Source organism: Triticum urartu, chromosome 4A (genome assembly GCF_056163025.1).
Source record: "Triticum urartu cultivar PI428250 chromosome 4A, HENAU_Tu73, whole genome shotgun sequence".
NCBI lineage: Eukaryota > Viridiplantae > Streptophyta > Magnoliopsida > Poales > Poaceae > Triticum > Triticum urartu.
Window position 1 is genome coordinate 545694929 of NC_141876.1, and position 22399 is coordinate 545717327.

Consider the following 22399-nt stretch of genomic DNA (forward strand, 5'->3'; position numbering starts at 1 on the left):
TTATACTGTGGTGAACTCTATGTGTTTTGTCCAGTTTAAGGGCACACGCACCATTATCTCAAGACCTACACAGCTAACACATATTGTTTAGGAAATCTGCGACCTCTGACGTGATAGGTGGAGACATCTATGAGGACCGAAGACAATATGAGATAACAGTGATCCATTAAACTTAATGCTTGGTTCCGGTCTAAGGACCTTAATCGTGGAGACGACCACTCTATGGCAATGGCGAAGAAGGACCCTAGAATGGAACGTAATCCCGTGAGGAGGAGTTCCATGACCTTAGGGTGATTCACATATTGAATAAACAAATCAAACAATATAATCATGATACAAGGTAACTGGCACACTTGATATACAACATGAACTGAATTCTCTCCATGCCTAACCTTTCCATTGCAGGAAACACAACTTTAGTTTTCATTTTATTTATGTTCTTTACTTTAAAGTGTTATTACTCTCGTTGATATGAACTCATCCTATTTACTACTCTGGTTTATTTGTTATCTTGGGACAGTAACAGTGTTTGCAGATCACAAACAAAATACTTCACATAAGAATTGTGACAACGTGTGTGTGATGGATATGCTACTTATAAATACTCTCATTTTCTCTTATTGGGGCGATAACTAATTGGGATGCTTCCACAAAAGTGCTACACCACCCCGTGTGTCTTGCAGGCCATCAAGCATTTTCTCGCACCGTTGTTAGGGAGCTAAGCACAGATTATTTGTTTCATAACTATTTTGCAGATGTTGTTATTGTAGATGCTTCCTATTTCCTGTTTTCCTTAGGAGCAACAAGCTTCATTAACAGAAAAATACAAAAAGAATAAGACTATTGAGCTTAACACTTTGTTTTGTGGAAATGTTGACTACTCAGCCACCAAAAAAATCTATGAGAGCACTATGTCTCCATTCATGGGCTCAAGAACACCCATAGTTTATCCTACCAACTATGCAATTGCGTATTCAATTGACTATGATGTTATTGTTGGGAAACGTTGCATGGAAAACAAAACAAAATTCCATGCACAATCAAGATCTATCCATGGAGATGCATAGCAACGACAGGGGAGAGTGTGTCTACGTACCCTCGTAGACCGTAAACGGAAGCGTTTATTAACGCGGTTGATGTAGTCGAACTTCTTCACGGTCCAACCAATCGAGTACCAGACGTACGACACCTCCGCGTTCAGCGCACGTTCAGCTTGGTGACGTCCTCGCCTTCTTGATCCAGTAAGACGCCGAAGCAGTGGATGAGTTCCAGCAGCACGATGGCGTGGTGACGGTGATGGTGATGCTACCTCCGCAGGGCTTCGCCTAAGCACTCCGAAAAAATGACCGAGGGACGAAACTATGGAGAGGCGTGATACGTCTCCATCGTATCTACTTTTCCAAACTCTTTTGCCCTTGTTTTGGACTCTAATTTGCATGATTTGAATGGAACTAACTCGGACTGACGATGTTTTCAGCAGAATTGCCATGGTGTTATTTTTGTGCAGAAATAGAAGTTCTCAGAATGACCTGAAACTTCACGGAGATCATTTTTGGAATAAATAAAAAATATTGGCGAAAGAAACAACCGAAGGGGACCCACACCCTGTCCACAAGGGTGGAGGGCGCGCCCTCTATCCTTGTGGGTCCCACAGACCTCCACCGACCTCAACTCCAACTCCATATATTTATGTTCGGGGAGAAAAAAATCAAAGAGAAGGATTCATCATGTTTTACGATATGGAGCCAACGCCACCGCCTGTTCTTCCTCGGGAGGGCAGATCTGGAGTCCATTTTGGGTTCCGGAGAGGGGGAATCGTCGCCATCGTCATCATCAACCATCCTCCATCACCAATTTCATGATGCTCACCGCCGTGCATGAGTAATCCCATCGGTAGGCTTGCTGGACGGTGACGGGTTGGATGAGATTTACCATGTAATCGAGTTAGTTTTGTTAGGGTTTGATTCCTAGTATCCACTATGTTCTAAGATTGATGTTGCTATGACTTTGTTATGCCTAATGCTTGTCACTAGGGTACGAGTGCCATGATTTCAGATCTGAACCTATTATGTTTTTATGAATATATTTGTGTTCTTGATCCTATCTTGCAAGTTATAGTCACCTACTACGTGTTATGATCCGACAACCTTGGAGTGACAATAGTCGAGACACTTCCCGGCGATGACCGTAGTTTGAGGAGTTCATGTATTCACTAAGTGCTAATTCTTTGGCCCGGTACTCTATTAAAAGGAGGCCTCAATATCCCTTAGTTTCCAATAGGACCCCGCTGCCACGAGATGGTAGAACAAAAGATGTCATGCAAGTTCTTTTCCATAAGCACGTATGACTATATTCGAAATACATGCCTACATTATATTGATGAATTGGATCTAGTTCTGTGTCACACTATGTTGTAACTGTTGAATGATGAATGCCATCCGACATAATTATCCATCATTGATCCATTGCCTACGAGCTCATTTCATATTGATCTTTGCTAAGTTACTTTTCCGTTGCCATTGTTACGATTACTACAAAACTGCTACTGTTACTTTTGCCATCGTTACCGTTACTTCCATACTACTTTGCTACTAAATATTTTGTTGTAGATATTAAGTCTTTCAGGTGTGGTTAAATTGACAAGTCAGCTGCTAATATTCGAGAATAATTTTTGATTCCCCTTATGTCGAATCAATAAATTTGGGTTGAATACTCTACCCTCGAAAACTGTTGTGATCCCCTATACTTGTGGGTTATCAAGACCTTTTTATGGCGACGTTGCCGGGGAGCATAGCTCTATTCTCTGAGTCACTTTGGATTTAATCTATTGATAACTATGAGGAATTTGAAAGATCAAAGAACCAAGATTTTCCCCTCAACTATGAGGGAGGGTAAGGAACTGCCATCTAGCTCTGCACTTGATTCACCTTCTATTTTTTGAGTAAACTTGCGACACCTACACCTGCTACTGATTCTGATATGTCGCATGTTATTAATGATGCCACTCCTACTATGCATGATGCTTATGATGAAAATACTTCTCTGCTTGATAATACTGTGCCACTTGGTGCATTTCTTGATGAACAACTTGCTAGGGTTAGAGAGAATGAAATTACTGAAACTGATGATACTATTGAAACTGAAGATTATGATTCTCCCCCTAGATATGAATTGCTTGTTGTACCTGGGGGTTAGATTATTAATGAGGAAACTGCTAGAGACTTTCTTGCTTGTAATTAATGATAGAGATGATTTTAACAAACTGCTAGCTGAAAGGAAAGTCTTTGAATGTTAGAATGCATTATGACCCTGTGTTTGCTACTTCACCAATATTTGTTACTGATAAGGATTATGAATTCTCTGTCGATCCTGAGTTAATTACTTTGGTAGAATCTGATCCTTTCTATGGTTATGAATCTGAAACTGTTGTGGCACATCTTACTAAATTGAATGATATAGCCACCCTATTTGCTCATGAGGAAAAAATTCACTATTACTATATTCTTAAGTTGTTTCCTTTCTCTTTAAAGGGTGATGCTAAGTTATGGTTTAATTCTCTTGCTCCTGGTTGTGTGCGTAGTCCCCAGGATATGATATACTACTTCTCTCAAAAATATTTTCCTGCTCATAAGAAACAAGCTGCCCTACGGGAAATAACTTTGTGCAAATTGAAGAAGAGAGTCTCCCACAAGCTTGGGGGAGGCTTCTCCAATTACTTAATGCTTTGCTGATCATCCTATCAAGAAAAATGAAATACTTGATATCTTTTATAATGGATTAACTGATGCTTTCAGAGACCACCTGGATAGTTGTGATGGTTGTGTTTTGCTACCTCTTGAGCATGCGTTGGTTTTCCCTTGAAGAGGAAAGGGTGATGCAGCAAAGTAGCGTAAGTATTTCCCTCAGTTTTGAGAACCAAGGTATCAATCCAGAAGGAGATAACGCACAAGTCACCTAGTACCTGCACAAATAATCAAGAACCTTGCAACCAACACGATAAAGAGGTTGTCAATCCCTTCACAGTCACTCACAAAAGTGAGATCTAATAAAGATAGTAGAGTAAATATTTTTGGTATTTTTGTTGTATAGATTGGAAAGTAAAGATTGCAAAATAGTAAACGAGATGCGATGTAAATAAAAGAGATGCAATATAATAAGAAAGAGACCCGGGGGCCATAGGTTTCACTAGAGGCTTCTCTCAAGATAGCATGTATTACGGTGGGTGAACAAATTACTGTCGAGCAATTGATAGAAAAGCGCATAGTTATGAAGATATCTTAGGCAATGATCATGAATATAGGCATCACGTCCGTGTCAAGTAGATCGAAACGATTCTGCATCTACTACTATTACTCCACACATCGACCTCTATCTAGCATGCATCTAGAGTATTAAGTTCATAAGAACATAGTAAAGCATTAAGCAAGATGACACGATGTAGAGGGATAAACTCAAACAATATGATATAAACCCCATCTTGTTATCCTCGATGGAAACAATACAATACGTGCCTTGCTGCCCCTACTTTCATTGGGAAAGGACACTGCAAGATTGAACCCAAAGCTAAGCACTTCTCCCATTGCAAGAAAGATCAATCCAGTAGGCCAAACTAAACCAATAATTCAAAGAGACTTGCAAAGATATCAAATCATGCATATAAGAATTCAGAGAAGAACCAAATAATATTCATAGATAATCTTGTTCATAAACCCACAATTCATCGGATCTCGGCAAACACACCGCAAAAGAGTATTACATCAAATAGATCTCCAAGAACATCAAGGAGAACTTTGTATTGAGAATCAAAGAGAGAGAAGAAAGCCATCTAGCTAATAACTATGGACCCGAAGGTCTGTGGTAAACTACTCACACTTCATCGGAGAGGCAATGGTGTTGATGTAGAAGCCCTCCGTGATCGATTCCCCCTCCGGCAGATCGCGGGAAGAGGCCCCAAGATTGTGACGCCCCGGATTCAATCGTACACTAATCATACACGCAAACGTGTACGATCAAGATCAGGGACTCATGGGAAGATATCACAACACAACTCTACAAATAAAATAAGTCATACAAGCATCATATTAAAGCCAGGGGCCTCGAGGGCTCGAGTACAAGAGCTCGATCATAGACGAGTCAGCGGAAGCAACAATATCTGAGTACAGACATAAGTTAAACAAGTTTGCCTTAAGAAGGCTAGCACAAACTGGGTACAAATCGAAAGAGGCACAGGCCTCCTGCCTGGGATCCTCCTAAACTACTCCTGGTCGTCGTCAGCGGCCTGCACGTAGTAGTAGGCACCTCCAGTGTAGCAGGAGTCGTCGTCAACGGTGGCGTCTTGCTCCTGGACTCCAACGTCTGGTCGCAACAATCGGGTATAGAAGGGGGAAAAGGGGGATCAAAGCAACCGTGAGTACTCATCCAAAGTACTCGCAAGCAAGGAGCTACACTACATATGCATGCATTGGTATCAAATGGAAAAGGGGTATCATATGTGGACTGAACTGCAGAATGCCGGAATAAGAGGGGGATAGCTAGTCCTATCGAAGACTACGCTTCTGGCCACCTCCATCTTGCAGCACGTAGAAGAGAGTGTTGGGGAACGTAGTAATTTCAAAAAAATTCCTACGCACACGCAAGATCATGGTGATGCATAGCAATGAGAGGGGAGAGTGTTGTCTACGTACCCTCGTAGACCGTTCACGGAAGCGTTATATCAATGCGGTTGATGTAGTCGTACGTCTTCACGTCCGACCGATCCAAGTACCGAAAGCACGGCAGCTCCGAGTTCTGCACACGTTCGGCTCGGTGACGTCCTCGCCTTCTCGATCCAGCAAGAGGGGCGAAGTAGTAGATGAGTTCCGGCAGCACGACGGTGTGGTGACGGTGTTGGTGAAGAACAATCTCCGCAGGGCTTCGCCTAAGCACTACGAAAACTATGACGGAGGATAAACTAGAGGGGACGGGGTTGCCGGCACACGGCTTGGTGTTTCTTGATGTGTCTTGGGTGCTAGCCCTACCCCTCTATTTATATGTTGAGCCTTGGGGTCGAAACTTGGAGTAAAAGCCTCCACAAAGTCGGTTTCACCCGAAAAGCAAGAGTCCTCGGACTCCAGGGCCAGACGCCAGGGACCCTGGCGTCTGGCCCCTGGACTCCGCAAAACTTCCTTTTGCGCTTTCCAAAAACCTTGTGGGCTTTCCCCTTTGGCCCAAATAAAGTGTTCTCGTACCCAAACATTTCGGGAAACATCTGGAACCCCTTCCGGTGATTTCCGGAACCCTTCCGGTGACCAAACACTATTATCCCATATATCAAACTTTATCTCCGGACCATTCCGGAGTTCCTCGTCATGTCCGTGATCTCAGACTCCGAACAACATTCGGTCATCAACATACATAACTCATATAGTACTATATCGTTAACGAACATTAAGCGTGCGGACCCTACGGGTTCGAGAACTATGTAGACATGACCGAGACACCTCTCTGGTCAATAACCAATAGCGGGACCTGGATGCCCATATTGGCTCCTATATATTCTACGAAGATCTTTATCGGTCAGACCGCATAACAACATACATTGTTCCCTTTGTCATCGGTATGTTACTTACCCGAGATTTGATCGTTGGTATCTCAATACCTAGTTCAATCTCGTTACCGGCAAGTCTCTTTACTCGTTCCATAATACATCATCCCGCAACTAACTCATTAGTTGCAATGCTTGCAAGGCTTATAGTGATGTGCATTGCCGAGTGGGCCCAAAGATACCTCTCCAACAATCGGAGTGACAAATCCTAATCTCGAAATACGCCAACCCAACAAGTACCTTTGGAGACACCTGTAGAGCACCTTTATAATCACCCAGTTACGTTGTGACGTTTGGTGGCACACAAAGTGTTCCTCCGGTAAACGGGAGTTGCATAATCTCATAGTCATAGGAACATGTATAAGTCATGAAGAAAGCAATAGCAACAAACTAAACGATCGAGTGCTAAGCTAACGGAATGGGTCAAGTCAATCACATCATTCTCCTAATGATGTGATCCCGTTAATCAAATGACAACTCATGTCTATGGTTAGGAAACTTAACCATCTTTGATCAACGAGCTAGTTAAGTAGAGGCATACTAGTGACACTCTGTTTGTCTATGTATTCACACATGTATTATGTTTCCGATTAATACAATTCTAGCATGAATAATAAACATTTATCATGAAATAAGGAAATAAATAATAACTTCATTATTGCCTCTAGGGCATATTTCCTTCAGTCTCCCACTTGCACTAGAGTCAATAATCTAGATTACACAGTAATGATTCTAACACACATGGAGCCTTGGTGCTGATCATGTTTTGCTCGTGGAAGAGGCTTGGTCTACGGGTCTGCAACATTCAGATCCGTATGTATCTTGCAAATTTCTATGTCTCCCACCTGGACTAAATCCTGGATGGAATTGAAGCGTCTCTTGATGTGCTTGGTTCTCTTGTGAAATCTGGATTCCTTTGCCAAGGCAATTGCACCAGTATTGTCACAAAAGATTTTCATTGGACCCGATGCACTAGGTATGACCCCTAGATCGGATATGAACTCCTTCATCCAGACTCCTTCATTTGCTGCTTCCGAAGCAGCCATGTACTCCGCTTCACACGTAGATCCCGCCACGACGCTTTGTTTAGAACTGCACCAATTGACAGCTCCACCGTTTAATATAAACACGTATCCGGTTTGCGATTTAGAATCGTCCGGATCAGTGTCAAAGCTTGCATCAACGTAACCATTTACGTTGACCTCTTTGTCACCTCCATAAACGAGAAACATATCCTTAGTCCTTTTCAGGTATTTCAGGATGTTCTTGACCGCTGTCCAGTGATCCACTCCTGGATTACTTTGGTACCTCCCTGCTAGACTTATAGCAAGGCACACATCAGGTCCGGTACACAACATTGCATACATGATAGAGCCTATGGCTGAAGCATAGGGAACATCTTTCATCTTCTCTCTATCTTCTGCAGTGGTCGGGCATTGAGTCTTACTCAACTTCACACCTTGTAACACAGGCAAGAACCCTTTCTTTGCTTGATCCATTTTGAACTTTTTCAAAACTTTGTCAAGGTATGTGCTTTGTGAAAGTCCAATTAGGCGTCTTGATCTATCTCTATAGATCTTGATGCCCAATATGTAAGCAGCTTCACCGAGGTCTTTCATAGAAAAACTTTTATTCAAGTATCCCTTTATGCTATCCAGAAATTCTATGTCATTTCCAATTAGTAATATGTCATCCACATATAATATCAGAAATGCTACAGAGCTCCCACTCACTTTCTTGTAAATACAGGCTTCTCCAAAAGTCTGTACAAAACCAAATGCTTTGATCACACTATCAAAGCGTTTATTCCAACTCCGAGAGGCTTGCACCAATCCATAAATGGATCGCTGGAGCTTGCACACTTTGTTAGCTCCCTTTGGATCGACAAAACCTTCCGGTTGCATCATATACAACTCTTCTTCCAGAAATCCATTCAGGAATGCAGTTTTGACATCCATCTACCAAATTTCATAATCATAAAATGCGGCAATCGCTAACATGATTCAGACAGACTTAAGCATCGCTACAGGTGAGAAGGTCTCATCGTAGTCAATCCCTTGAACTTGTCGAAAACCTTTCGCAACAAGTCGAGCTTTGTAGACAGTAACATTACCGTCAGCGTCAGTCTTCTTCTTGAAGATCCATTTATTCTCAATTGCTAGCCGATCAACGGGCAAGTCAACCAAAGTCCACACTTTGTTCTCATACATGGATCCCATCTCAGATTTCATGGCTTCTAGCCATTTTGCGGAATCTGGGCTCACCATCGCTTCTTCATAGTTCGTAGGTTCATCATGATCTAGTAGCATGACTTCCAGAACAGGATTACCGTACCACTCTGGTGCGGATCTTACTCTGGTTGATCTACGAGGTTCAGTAATAACTTGATCTGAAGTTCCATGATCATCATCATTAACTTCCTCACTAATTGGTGTAGGTGTCACAGAAACCGGTTTCTGTGATGAACTACTTTCCAATAAGGGAGCAGGTACAGTTACCTCATCAAGTTCTACTTTCCTCCCACTCACTTCTTTCGAGAGAAACTCCTTCTCTAGAAAGGATCCATTCTTAGCAACGAATGTCTTGCCTTCAGATCTATGATAGAAGGTGTACCCAACATTCTCCTTTGGGTATCCTATGAAGACACATTTCTCCGATTTGGGTTCGAGCTTATCAGCTTGAAGCTTTTTCACATAAGCATCGCAGCCCCAAACTTTAAGAAACGACAACTTTGGTTTCTTGCCAAACCACAGTTCATAAGGCGTCGTCTCAACGGATTTCGATGGTGCCCTATTTAACGTGAATGCGGCCGTCACTAAAGCATAACCCCAAAACGATAGCGGTAAATCAGTAAGATACATCATAGATCGCACCATATCTAGTAAGGTACGATTACGACGTTCGGACACACCATTACGCTGTGGTGTTCCGGGTGGCATGAGTTGCGAAACTATTCCGCTTTGTTTCAAATGTACACCAAATTCGTAACTCAAATATTCTCCTCCACGATCAGATCGTAGAAAAATTATTTTCTTGTTACGATGATTTTCAACTTCACTCTGAAATTCTTTAAACTTTTCAAATGTTTTAGATTTATGTTTCATTAAGTAGATATACCCATATCTGCTTAAATCATCTGTGAAGGTGAGAAAATAACGATATCCGCCACGAGCCTCAACATTCATTGGACCACATACATCTGTATGTGTGATTTCCAACAAATCTGTTGCTCTCTCCATAGTACCGGAGAACAACGTTTTAGTCATCTTGCCCATGCGGCACGGTTCGCAAGTACCAAGTGATTCATAATCAAGTGATTCCAAAAGTCCATCAGTATGGAGTTTCTTCATGCGCTTTACACCGATATGACCTAAACGGCAGTGCCACAAATAAGTTGCACTATCATTATCAACTCTGCATCTTTTGGCTTCAACATTATGAATATGTGTATCACTACTATCAAGATTCATCAAAAAATAGACCACTCTTCAAGGGTGCATGACCATAAAAGATATTACTCATATAAATAGAACAACCATTATTCTCTGATTTAAATGAATAACCATCTCGCATCAAACAAGATCCAGATATAATGTTCATGCTCAATGCTGGCACCAAATAACAATTATTTAGGTCTAAAACTAATCCCGAAGGTAGATGTAGAGGTAGCGTGCCGACCGCGATCACATCGACTTTGGAACCATTTCCCACGCGCATCGTCACCTCGTCCTTGGCCAGTGTTCGCTTAATCCGTAGTCCCTGTTTCGAGTTGCAAATATTAGCAATAGAACCAGTATGAAATACCCAGGTGCTACTGCGAGCTCTAGTAAGGTACACATCAATAACATGTATATCACATATACCTTTGTTCACCTTGCCATCCTTCTTATCCGCCAAATACTTGGGGCAGTTCCGCTTCCAGTGTCCAGTCTGCTTGCAGTACAAGCACTCAGTTTCAGGCTTAGGTCCAGATTTGGGTTTCTTCTCGTGAGCAGCAACTTGTTTGCTGTTCTTCTTGAAGTTCCACTTTTTCTTCCCTTTGCCCTTTTTCTTGAAACTGGCGGTCTTATTGACCATCAACACTTGATGCTCCTTCTTGATTTCTACCTCCGTAGCCTTTAGCATTGCGAAGAGCTCGGGAATCGTCTTATCCATCCCTTGCATGTTATAGTTCATCACGAAGCTCTTGTAGCTTGGTGGCAGTGGTTGAAGAGCTCTGTCAATGACACTATCACCAGGAAGATTAACTCCTAGTTGAGTCAAGTGATTATGATACCCAGACATTTTGAGTATATGTTCACTGATAGAACTATTCTCCTCCATCTTGCAGCTATAGAACTTATTGGAGACTTCATATCTCTCAATCCGGGCATTTGCTTGAAATATTAACTTCAACTCCTGGAACATCTCATATGCTCCATGACGTTCAAAACGTCATTGAAGACCCGGTTCTAAGCTGTAAAGCATGGCACACTGAACTATCGAGTAGTCATCAGCTTTGCTCTGCCAGACGTTCATAACATCTAGTGTTGCTCCTGCAGCAGGCTTGGCACTTAGCGGTGCTTCCAGGACGTAATTCTTCTGTGCAGCAATGAGGATAATCCTCAAGTTACGGATCCAATCCGTGTAATTTCTACCATCATCTTTCAACTTTGCTTTCTCAAGGAACGCATTAAAATTCAATGGAACAACATCACGAGCCATCTATCTACAATCAACATAGACAAGCAAAATACTATCAGGTACTAAGTTCATGATAAATTTAAGTTCAACTAATCATATTACTTAAGAACTCCCACTTAGAAAGACATCCCTCTAATCTTCTAAGTGATCACGTGATCCAAATCAACTAAACCATAACCGATCATCACGTGAAATGGAGTAGCTTTCAATGGTGAACATCAATATGTTGATCATATCTACTATATGATTCACGCTCGACCTTTCGGTCTCAGTGTTCCGAGGCCATATCTGCGTATGCTAGGCTCGTCAAGTTTAACCTGAGTATTCTGTGTGTGCAAAAACTGGCTTGCACCCGTTGTAGATGGACGTAGAGCTTATCACACCCGATCATCACGTGGTGTCTGGGCACGACGAACTTTGGCAATGGTGCATACTCAGGGAGAACACTTTTATCTTGAAATTTAGTGAGAGATCACCTTATAATGCTACCGTCAATCAAAGCAAGATAAGATGCATAAAAGATAAACATCACATGCAATCAATATAAGTGATATGATATGGCCATCATCATCTTGTACTTGTGATCTCCATCTCCGAAGTACCGTCATGATCACCATTGTCACCGGCGCGACACCTTGATCTCCATCGTAGCATCGTTGTCATCTCGCCAATCTTATGCTTCCACGACTATCGCTACCGCTTAGTGATAAAGTAAAGCATTACAACGTGATTGCATTACATAAAATAAAGAGACAACTATATGGCTCATGCCAGTTGCCGATAACTCAAAACATGATCATCTCATACAATAAAATTTAGCATCATGTCTTGACCATATCACATCACAACATGCCCTGCAAAAACAAGTTAGACGCCCTCTACTTTGTTGTTGCAAGTTTTACGTGGCTGCTACGGGCTTAGCAAGAACCGTTCTTACCTACGCATCAAAACCACAACGATAGTTTGTCAAGTTGGTGCTGTTTTAACCTTCGCAAGGACCGGGCGTAGCCACACTCGATTCAACTAAAGTTGGATAAACTGACACCCGCCAGCCACCTGTGTGCAAAGCACGTCGGTAGAACCACTCTCGCGTAAGCGTACGCGTAATGTCGGTCCGGGTCGCTTCATCCAACAATACTGCTGAACCAAAGTATGACATGCTGGTAAGCAGTATGACTTATATCGCCCACAACTCACTCGTGTTCTACTCGTGCATATAACATCAACGCATAAAACCTGGCTCGGATGCCACTGTTGGGGAACGTAGTAATTTCAAAAAAATTCCTACGCACATGCAAGATCATGGTGATGCATAGGATTGAGAGGGGAGAGTGTTGTCTACGTACCCTCGTAGACCGCTCGCGGAAGCGTTATATCAACACGGTTGATGTAGTCGTACGTCTTCACGTCCGACTGATCCAAGTACCGAAAGCACGGCACCTCCGAGTTCTGCACACGTTCGGCTCGGTGACGTCCTCGCCTTCTCGATCTAGCAAGAGGGGCGAAGTAGTAGATGAGTTCCGGCAGCACGACATCGTGGTGACGGTGTTGGTGAAGAACAATCTCCGCAGGGCTTCGCCTAAGCACTACGAAAACTATGACGGAGGATAAACTAGAGGGGACGGGGTTGCGGGCACACGGCTTGGTGTTTCTTGATGTGTCTTGGGTGCTAGACCTACCCCTCTATTTATATGTTGAGCCTTGGGGTCGAAACTTGGAGTAAAAGCCTCCACAAAGTCGGTTTCACCCGAAAAGCAAGAGTCCTTCTCGGACTCCAGGGCCAGACGCCAGGGTTCCCGGTGTCTGGACCCAGACGCCAGGGACCCTGGCGTCTGGCCCCTGGACTCCGCAAAACTTTCTTTTGTGCTTTCCAAAAACCTTGTGGGCTTTCCCCTTTGGCCCAAATAAAGTGTTCTCATACCCAAACATTTCGGGAAACATCCGGAACCCCTTCCGGTGATTTCCGGAACCCTTCCGGTGACCAAACACTATTATCCCATATATCAAACTTTATCTCCGGACCATTCCGGAGTTCCTCGTCATGTCCGTGATCTCATCCCGGACTCCGAACAACATTCGGTCATCAACATACATAACTCATATAGTACTATATCGTTAACGAACATTAAGCGTGCGGACCCTACGGGTTCGAGAACTATGTAGACATGACCGAGACACCTCTCTGGTCAATAACCAATAGCGGGACCTGGATGCCCATATTGGCTCCTACATATTCTACGAAGATCTTTATCGGTCAGACCGCATAACAACATACATTGTTCCCTTTGTCATCGGTATGTTACTTACCCGAGATTTGATCGTTGGTATCTCAATACCTAGTTCAATCTCGTTACCGGCAAGTCTCTTTACTCGTTCCATAATACATCATCCCGCAACTAACTCATTAGTTGCAATGCTTGCAAGGCTTATAGTGATGTGCATTGCCGAGTGGGCCCAAAGATACCTCTCCAACAATCGGAGTGACAAATCCTAATCTCGAAATACGCCAACCCAACAAGTACCTTTGGAGACACCTGTAGAGCACCTTTATAATCACCCAGTTACGTTGTGACGTTTGGTGGCACACAAAGTGTTCCTCCGGTAAACGGGAGTTGCATAATCTCATAGTCATAGGAACATGTATAAGTCATGAAGAAAGCAATAGCAACAAACTAAACGATCGAGTGCTAAGCTAACGGAATGGGTCAAGTCAATCACATCATTCTCCTAATGATGTGATCCCGTTAATCAAATGACAACTCATGTCTATGGTTAGGAAACTTAACCATCTTTGATCAACGAGCTAGTCAAGTAGAGGCATACTAGTGACACTCTGTTTGTCTACGTATTCACACATGTATTATGTTTTCGGTTAATACAATTCTAGCATGAATAATAAACATTTATCATGAAATAAGGAAATAAATAATAACTTTCTTATTGCCTTTAGGGCATATTTCCTTCAGAGAGTAGATGGTAAGTTCTCCAAGTAACATCGCATAGCATATCCCTACCCGGCGATCCTCCCCTCGTCGCCCTGTTAGAGAGCGATCACCGGGTTGTATCTGGCATTTGGAAGGGTGTGTTTTATTAAGTAACCGGTTCTAGTTGTCATAAGGTCAAGGTACAACTCCAAGTCGTCCTATTACCGAAGATCACAGCTATTCGAATAGATTAACTTCCTTGCAGGGGTGCACCACATTTCCCAACACGCTTGATCCCCTTTAGCCGGACACACCTTCCTGGGTCATGCCCGGCCTCGGAAGATCAACACATCGCAGCCCCACCTAGGCACAACAGAGAGGTCAGCACGCTAGTCTAAATCCTATGGCGCAGGGGTCTGGGCCCATCGCCCATTGCACACCTACACGTTGCGTACGCGGCCGGTAAGCAGACCTAGCCTCCCTAATACAAGAGCAAGCGTTCCAGTCCAATTCGGCGCGCGCTGCTCAGTCACTGACGTCACGAAGGCTTCGGCTGATACCACGACGTCGAGTGCCCATAACTGTTCCCGCGTAGTTGGTTAGTGCGAATAGGCCAGTGGCCAAACTCAGATCAAATACTAAGATATCGTTAAGCGTGTTAATTTAATTAACCACGGACGCCAACCAGGGCCAGGCCCACCTCTCTCCTGGGTGGTCTCAACCTGCCCTGTCGCTCTGCCACAAAGTAACAGTCGGAGGGCCGTCGGGAACCCAGGTCCACCACTACCTAGATGGAACCACCTGCCCCTTCAGCCCCCACATCGGAATCACTTGCGGGTACTCTATGAGTCGACCCGACTTTAGTCACCACAAGTATCATACATTATGTATAAAAAAATAAACCCGTGATCACCTCCCGAGTGATCACGACCCGATAGTATAGCATGGCAGACGGACAAGAATGTAGGGCCACTGATGGAATACTAGCATCCTATACTAAGCATTTAGGATTGCATGTAAAGGTAACAACAGTAGTAGCAAGGACAGGCTATGCATCAGAATAGGATTAACAAAAGGCAGTAACATGCTACACTACTCTAATGCAAGCAGCAGAGAGAAGAATAGGCGATATCTGGTGATCAAGGGGAGGGGGGCTTGCCTGGTTGCTCTGGCAAGAATGAGGGGTCATCTTCGATGTAGTCGAACACACGGACATCGACAGCGGTCTCAAGGTCTACCGAAAAGAAGTAACGGAGGGGGAACACAAATAAATGATAGAGCAATCAAAGCAACACAAAGCATAACATGGCAATACGCGATGCTAGGGGTGACCTAACACAGTATTAGGCGATACCGGCGAAGGGGGGAAAACATCCGAGAAAGTATTCCTGGTGTTTCGTGTTTTCAGACAAACGGACAAGAGGGAGAAGGTTGCAAGTCCGCTATGCTAGGGACGCATGGCGAACGAACGGACTGCGTATTCTGATTCATCTCATCATTCTGAGCAACTTTCATGCATAAAGTATTTTCATCCGAGTTACGGATTATTTTCTATGAATTTCCAAAGTTTTAGCAATAATCTGAAATTTTTGGATTTATTTTAAATTCGAGTTGACCAAGTAAACTTGACTGGTCAAATGTAAAATAGTGCAGGGGGGTCCCACATGGCATAGACTATAACTAAACAAATAAATAAAAACTAACCTAATTAAATGGGCCCACATGTCATCTACTACTAGAGAAATTTAGCACTAGTTAATTCTAGCTACACCTAGTGATACTAATCTAAGCAGTACTAATCTAAGCAAGGGACGGCTACACACTCACACACACACACAGACACACACACACACACTGCACACATTCAGGCGCGCACACACTGCACACACTCAGGCGCGCACACACACGGGAGCAGCGTAGAGCAGTGGCAATGTCCGCAACACAGCAGCGGTATCCAGTGGCAGCGGCAACACGACGCAGCGGGAGGTAGCAACTCGCAGTGCAGTAAACAGCAGCAGTACGCCGCAGTAAGAAGCAGGCGGGGACATGCTACCAGGGCTCGGCAGTGGGCGCGCGCGGCCTGGCGGCAGTACCAGCAGTACAACGGCGGCGGAGCAGCACGAAGCAGCAGCGGGCAACAACGGTTGTGGGCGCGAGGAGCGTTGAGTGGAGGCGGATGCGGGCGGCCGGAGGCTAGCGCGGGGAGCGGCGGTCAGAGGCGGTAGCGGCCAAAGCAAGCAGCAGCATCAGTGCTGGTACCAGCGGGCAGCAGACGCGGCGCGCGGTGAGCGCGACCCATCGGAAGGCAAGGCGCGGGCGACACGCGAGGAACACGGGCATGGCGTGGCCAAGGAGTGACCCAGGGCAGCTAGGACGCAGCGGGAGCGCGACCACGTGCGGTGAGTGTGCGGGGAGCAGAGCTTCGGCTACGGCGACAACTGACGGGCACGGGAGCGGTGGTAAACTATACAGGTCGAAAGGATAAGCGAGGGAATCGACAGAGGGGCTCACCCCGGTGCTCGTGGATGACGTTGGGAGGTCGGGGGAGCTCGGGAGGCGGCAAATCTGACGACGAACGGCGGCGGCCGTGGCGGGGAAGACGGCTCGATCCACGCGTATGGTGCGGCTCCGGTTGAACGGACACACGGGGATGACGGAGTCGACAACGAGGAAGTCCATGGACAACCTCCCGGTCACCGGGGAGGCCAATGGCCGCCGGGACGGCGACGACGCATCGACGACACCTCGAACACGAGGTTCACAGGAGAAGCGCGAGTGGGAGAGGGGAATATCAGGGCTAGGGTTCGTCAACGAGGTCGGGGTAACACTTATACACCTCCAGGAGCGCTCGGATGATAGACACGAGGCAATTCGGGTATGGACGGCGTGTGCGCGCGAGCACAGAGCCATGGCGTCCCTGCCTCGGCCTTCCTCCTATAGGTGAAGTAGGAGAGACCGGTGGTGGGCCGCGTAGTGCTACTGTAGCACTGGGCCTATACTGCATAGTGGTCATTGCCTCCTTTTTTGTATAGACTGTTTTGTATTTCTTTCCTGTTTTTCATTATTTTTATAGTAAATGAATTTAGTTATAAGTGGAATTTTGCACATAATTACTAGGTAGGATTTTGAAGCAGCATACAAGGTCTCAATTTATTTGGAAAAGTTTCACCATTTCTTTAAATTGTAACGGGTAAATTAAATGCTACTTGTCCAAATTTAAATAGGTTAATGGCATTGTAGGTGCTCAAATAATGTTGGATCATACATGACAATTAGTTTGTGAATATTTGCAACCCAATGATTTTTTTTATTTTTTTGAAACTATTATTTGACTTGTTATTTGAATTTGTATTTGAACTCAGTTTGAAGCAAGTTGGGTTTAGCAAAATTTTAATTATGATGACCTGGCATCATTAACATGGGTTTACTGTAGCTTAACTATCGGGGTGTCACAAATCTCCTCCACTACAAGAAATCTCGTCCCGAGATTTAAGAGCTGAAGTAAGAGGGGAAGTCCTGGTCACGAAATTGTAGCGAATCTTCTCGATCTTGGTTGCTCTTCCCGAAGAGGTTGACCCCTAGCGTCGATGTCTTCATTCCTATGCATCAATGCATCATGATCAAGTTGTCGTCCTATCTTCGGGGTCTTCATCGTACTTACGGAAAAGATAAGGGGGTGAAACTCGGGAAGAACGGAGCTCAACACATGTTAGGTACCTAGGGGCTATCTCAGTGAACGAGGCATAGAGGCATATCTCGAGTTGAAATTCAAGAAAGTCATCGGGAGCAAGGTAAGAAGGTGCAATACAAAGTTTCAAGCACACAAGCAATCGTTCGTTGCCTGAAACGAAGTGTGGAAGCAGTTCATAGCAATGGGAATAAGTATTGCGTTTGATACCAAAATAGATCACTAGGCAGGTGGCTCGTGAATTACATACGAAGTCAAGCGCGAGGAATAACTTTGGAAACTGGGGGGTGTACAATAGAGTCAGGTTTTGATCCTGTGGAACTGTTGGTTACGGGCCCACCATGTGGGTTAAAAGTAGAAGGAGCGATGCCATCTTGCACGGTCATGATAGCAAGGCATGTCAGAGGGTAGCTTGTCAGTTATGTCGGCAACAACGTCGGTACCAAGGGCGAGGAGCAAAGAGAACCATTTTCCTGCTCATTGAACGAGGCAGACCAATAGGCAAAGTTCTCGTCCATCGATGGTTATCAGAATGTCATCAACAAAAGTAACAGGGTCTTACTGATACAGTGTTACAACGAGGTGCTTACCTAACCAGGAAATTATCACTGCTAAGCTAAGTAGATTACAAGAAAGGGTAAACAAAACAATGGAAAGGAAAAGGTGTTTAAACACATATTTCAGGGGTATATCCTTCCCAAGGACAAGCAAGCATGAAATCGATGACATGATTTAAAGTAGAAAACCCTTTAGGTAAGGGGAGGGAAATTTCATGACATTACCCATACAACGATGTTTGGATAATTGATAAAGAAAATTTAGCATTTCGTCAACTGTTCTTATGGAAGATCGGAGTACCACGTACTTGCTTCAAGATAGCATTGACATGGTCATCATGTAAGGGTCAGATTTTGGATACACAAAGGATCCATCAGGAACAACTTATAGAATAAGTCTTACGATTTCCTCATGGAAGAATCGCTAAGCTTGCTAAAAAGGGAACTATAACAATAGGTCCTCCGGCCAGGGGTGATAGGCATGACATCACCTTACCGATATATAAGGACCAACGTTATAACTCTTGGAAATAAGTCCCAACCATCATATCTGACAGAGGTTCAGTTCTGATTGGTGTCAGGATACCTCAGACAAATGATGCCTGAGAAGGAAGGGGTGCAACACAATTTGACGGGATGGAGTTGCAAGATTCCTGGGAAATGAACTATGGAAGCAAGTTCCGAATCATGAGTTCATCATTTAACCAAGGAGAGGACGAGGAGGTGGCTGATGGACTCAGCAACAATTCATTGGGATTTCCAAAAGATGGATTTCCACAATTATGTGAACAAGGAGATAACATTTGTCGGATCAAATGATAAAATGAGGTATGCTCAAGGAAAACACACACTATTAAACATTGGTTGAAAAGCGCACCCGAGATATGGGCTTAGGTAGTACGATCAATGTTAGAACGGTGATTTGATAACCAATGGTCTAAGAATGAAATATCGACCATTAACTTGAAAGCAATAGGGTTGCTAGAAGTTTTGAAGTCGCACATCATAGTTCAATTGTCGGTTTTCCGGTTAGAAACAACACGGGGACCAAGGAGCGAACGGATATGGCAAGGAGTATCACTTGTATCAAGAATTCTTAAGAGGTGGTGAAATTCTCACGACATTCTTGACATAAAAGATGGTAATACTCGAAGGTAAAGAACAAATGCTGGATAGCAAGGATCTCAAGGTATATCACGAAACACGAACAAGTTTGTGTTGAACGGAAGGCAATAAAGTGGTTGATGATAACACAAATCATCGAGGGCAAGGATGGTACTTCTCATCATGAATTCAATTGATATCCTGGAAGAATTCAAAATGTTGATGATGATCACGACAAATTTTCTCGAGAGGCTCCACGGAGGGGAAAATGAACAACGACTACATCAAGAAAAAGGACTAATGCAGCAAAAGACTATTGGAACCATAGATACGACACCAACTCGGAATCAAGCTTGCTGTTCGAGGTGAAATGATAAGACAAGGAAGATCGATGTAAGCTTAGCTCATTGCCGAAAGTGGTGCTCCGGGGATAAGGACCAGGTAGCACAGTTAAAATCAGCACGATACTGATATAGCCGATCAGGCTAGAAATGACATGATCGAGTACAAACTCGTAAGTAAAGAAGATTACTAATAATTGCTTAATTGCGATGCGGACTCGATTCAGCCATCGGTGTCCTCAGTTGACAAACAACCCAAAACCCATGAAGTGGCAAAATACAGGGTAAGGTAGTACTTCATCAAAAGTTCATAAGATGTAGTGCAGTGGCATGATATCCTCGAGATACCAGGGGTAATACTCGAAGGTAGATCATAATAGAGGTTGGGCATGCGTATTGACCTGGAGAAGACAAGACTTGTCCAAGAAATAGGACCAAATAAGAAGAACCATGGTCTGAACCACGGTTGCGAAGGATCAATTCACTGATACCAGATGATATTATATCAACTAAATAGTTACTATTACAAGAAGCTTCCATGGTAAGTTCCACATCGGGTCCATGGGCATGAACACAAAGGTTCAAGGTCGACTTCCACTTCTCTAATGCATAACCTTCCATTCACTTCTCACTTTCGATGAAGTCGTAGTGTTGAAATTCTATCTGGCAAAACACAAGAAGAGTATGACTCATGAAGACCCTCGGGTTCACACGGTTTAGGGAAGGCATAGGTTCAACCCATATGGGCTTCTTAGAAACATATACCACAAGTTTCAAGAGTAAAAATCTCCAGCTCAAAAGAAGAGCATGGTTGACAAAAGTAGGGGATACAATATACCAAAGGCATTATGTATCTGATGAAAGGCTCACAAGGTTAATGAATATGAAGGACAGTGTCGGACAAAATACGACAAAGGGTCTGGCGGTCCACAAGGGATCTGATGTGAGCATCGATACTCAACCAGAGGAAGAAAGAATGCAAGGAGATCAGATTAAAGAAACAACTGACTAACTCAAAGCTCAAATGCAAAGGAATTATTAATTCCAAGACAAGGGGTCCGAAGCAATGCTCTGATTAGGGATGGATAAGATGAATAGCCTTAGGGGTACAATCGACGCCAATTTGATTGGTTGAGATCCAGCTCATGTTTAATATGGCGTCTAAGCTGGAAGAAAGAATCCTAAGATTCTTCTGAGGATTGCAAGCAATCGCAACATATTGAATCAATGGACTCAAAATTATAATGACAATGGATGTCAACAAGATTACTAGACTTATGGGATTAATCGTAATGCTTGTAAGCAAGAATTTCAAAAGAAATAGGTTGTTGAGGATCTTCGAAAGATCAAATGGCAATTCGAAGACTTCTATGGAATACATTGTTCAACTAGGGATGAGCAGATACTCGATAAGTACGAGAATTTATCTGTAGGGGTATTCAGGTGGTAAAGAAATGCAAGGCGGTAGGCACAAAGGATTCTCAGACTTTCGGAGAATTTTTCAGGGTATCAAGTAATCTCAAGGGCAACTGGGGATGAAGATATGAACGACAAGTGTAAGTAGTTATCCACAAGGATTTATTGATGAAAGGGAATTGCAAAAGCGATGGCACAAGTCTCGAGAGAACATCATAGAGTATCTTCAGAATCTTCTGGTGCAGCAGGCGATCATCTGGAATGAGGGGCTCTCCGGGAGAAAGTATTATCGAGAACCTAAAGTTAGATTTAGTAAAACCATTTTAACCTGAATAAAAGAGAGATCAGAGTCCCAGAGTATAGACGAGGAATAAAAGATCCTACTACCACCCAAATGGCGACGTGGGCCCATAAGACACATAGCCATGTTAGTAAAAGTTTTGCAATGTCTAGACTCGACTTCGGCCAAGGAGTGTGGAAGGGGGATTCCTACAGGCAGTCGGCTCTGATACCAACTTGTGACGCCTCCAATTCAATCGTACACTAATCATACACGCAGACGTGTACGATCAAGATCAGAGACTCACGGGAAGATATCACAACACAACTCTACAAATAAAATAAGTCATACAAGCATCATATTACAAGCCAGGGGCCTTGAGGGCTCCAATACAAGAGCTCGATCATAGACGAGTCAGCGGAAGCAACAATATCTGAGTACGGACATAAGTTAAACAAGTTTGCCTTAAGAAGGCCAGCACAAACTGGGATACAAATCGAAAGAGGCACATGCCTCCTGCCTGGGATCCTCCTAAACTACTCCTGGTCGTCGTGAGCGGCCTGCACGTAGTAGTAGGCACCTCCAGTGTAGCAGGAGTCGTCGTCAATGGTGGCGTCTTGCTCCTGGACTCCAACGTCTGGTTGCAACAATCGGGTATAGGAAGGGGAAAAGGGGGAGCAAAGCAACCGTGAGTACTCATCCAAAGTACTCGCAAGCAAGGAGCTACACTACGTATGCATGCATTGGTATCAAATGGAAAAGGGGTATCATATGTGGACTGAACTGCAGAATGCTGGAATAAGAGGGGGATAGCTAGTCCTAT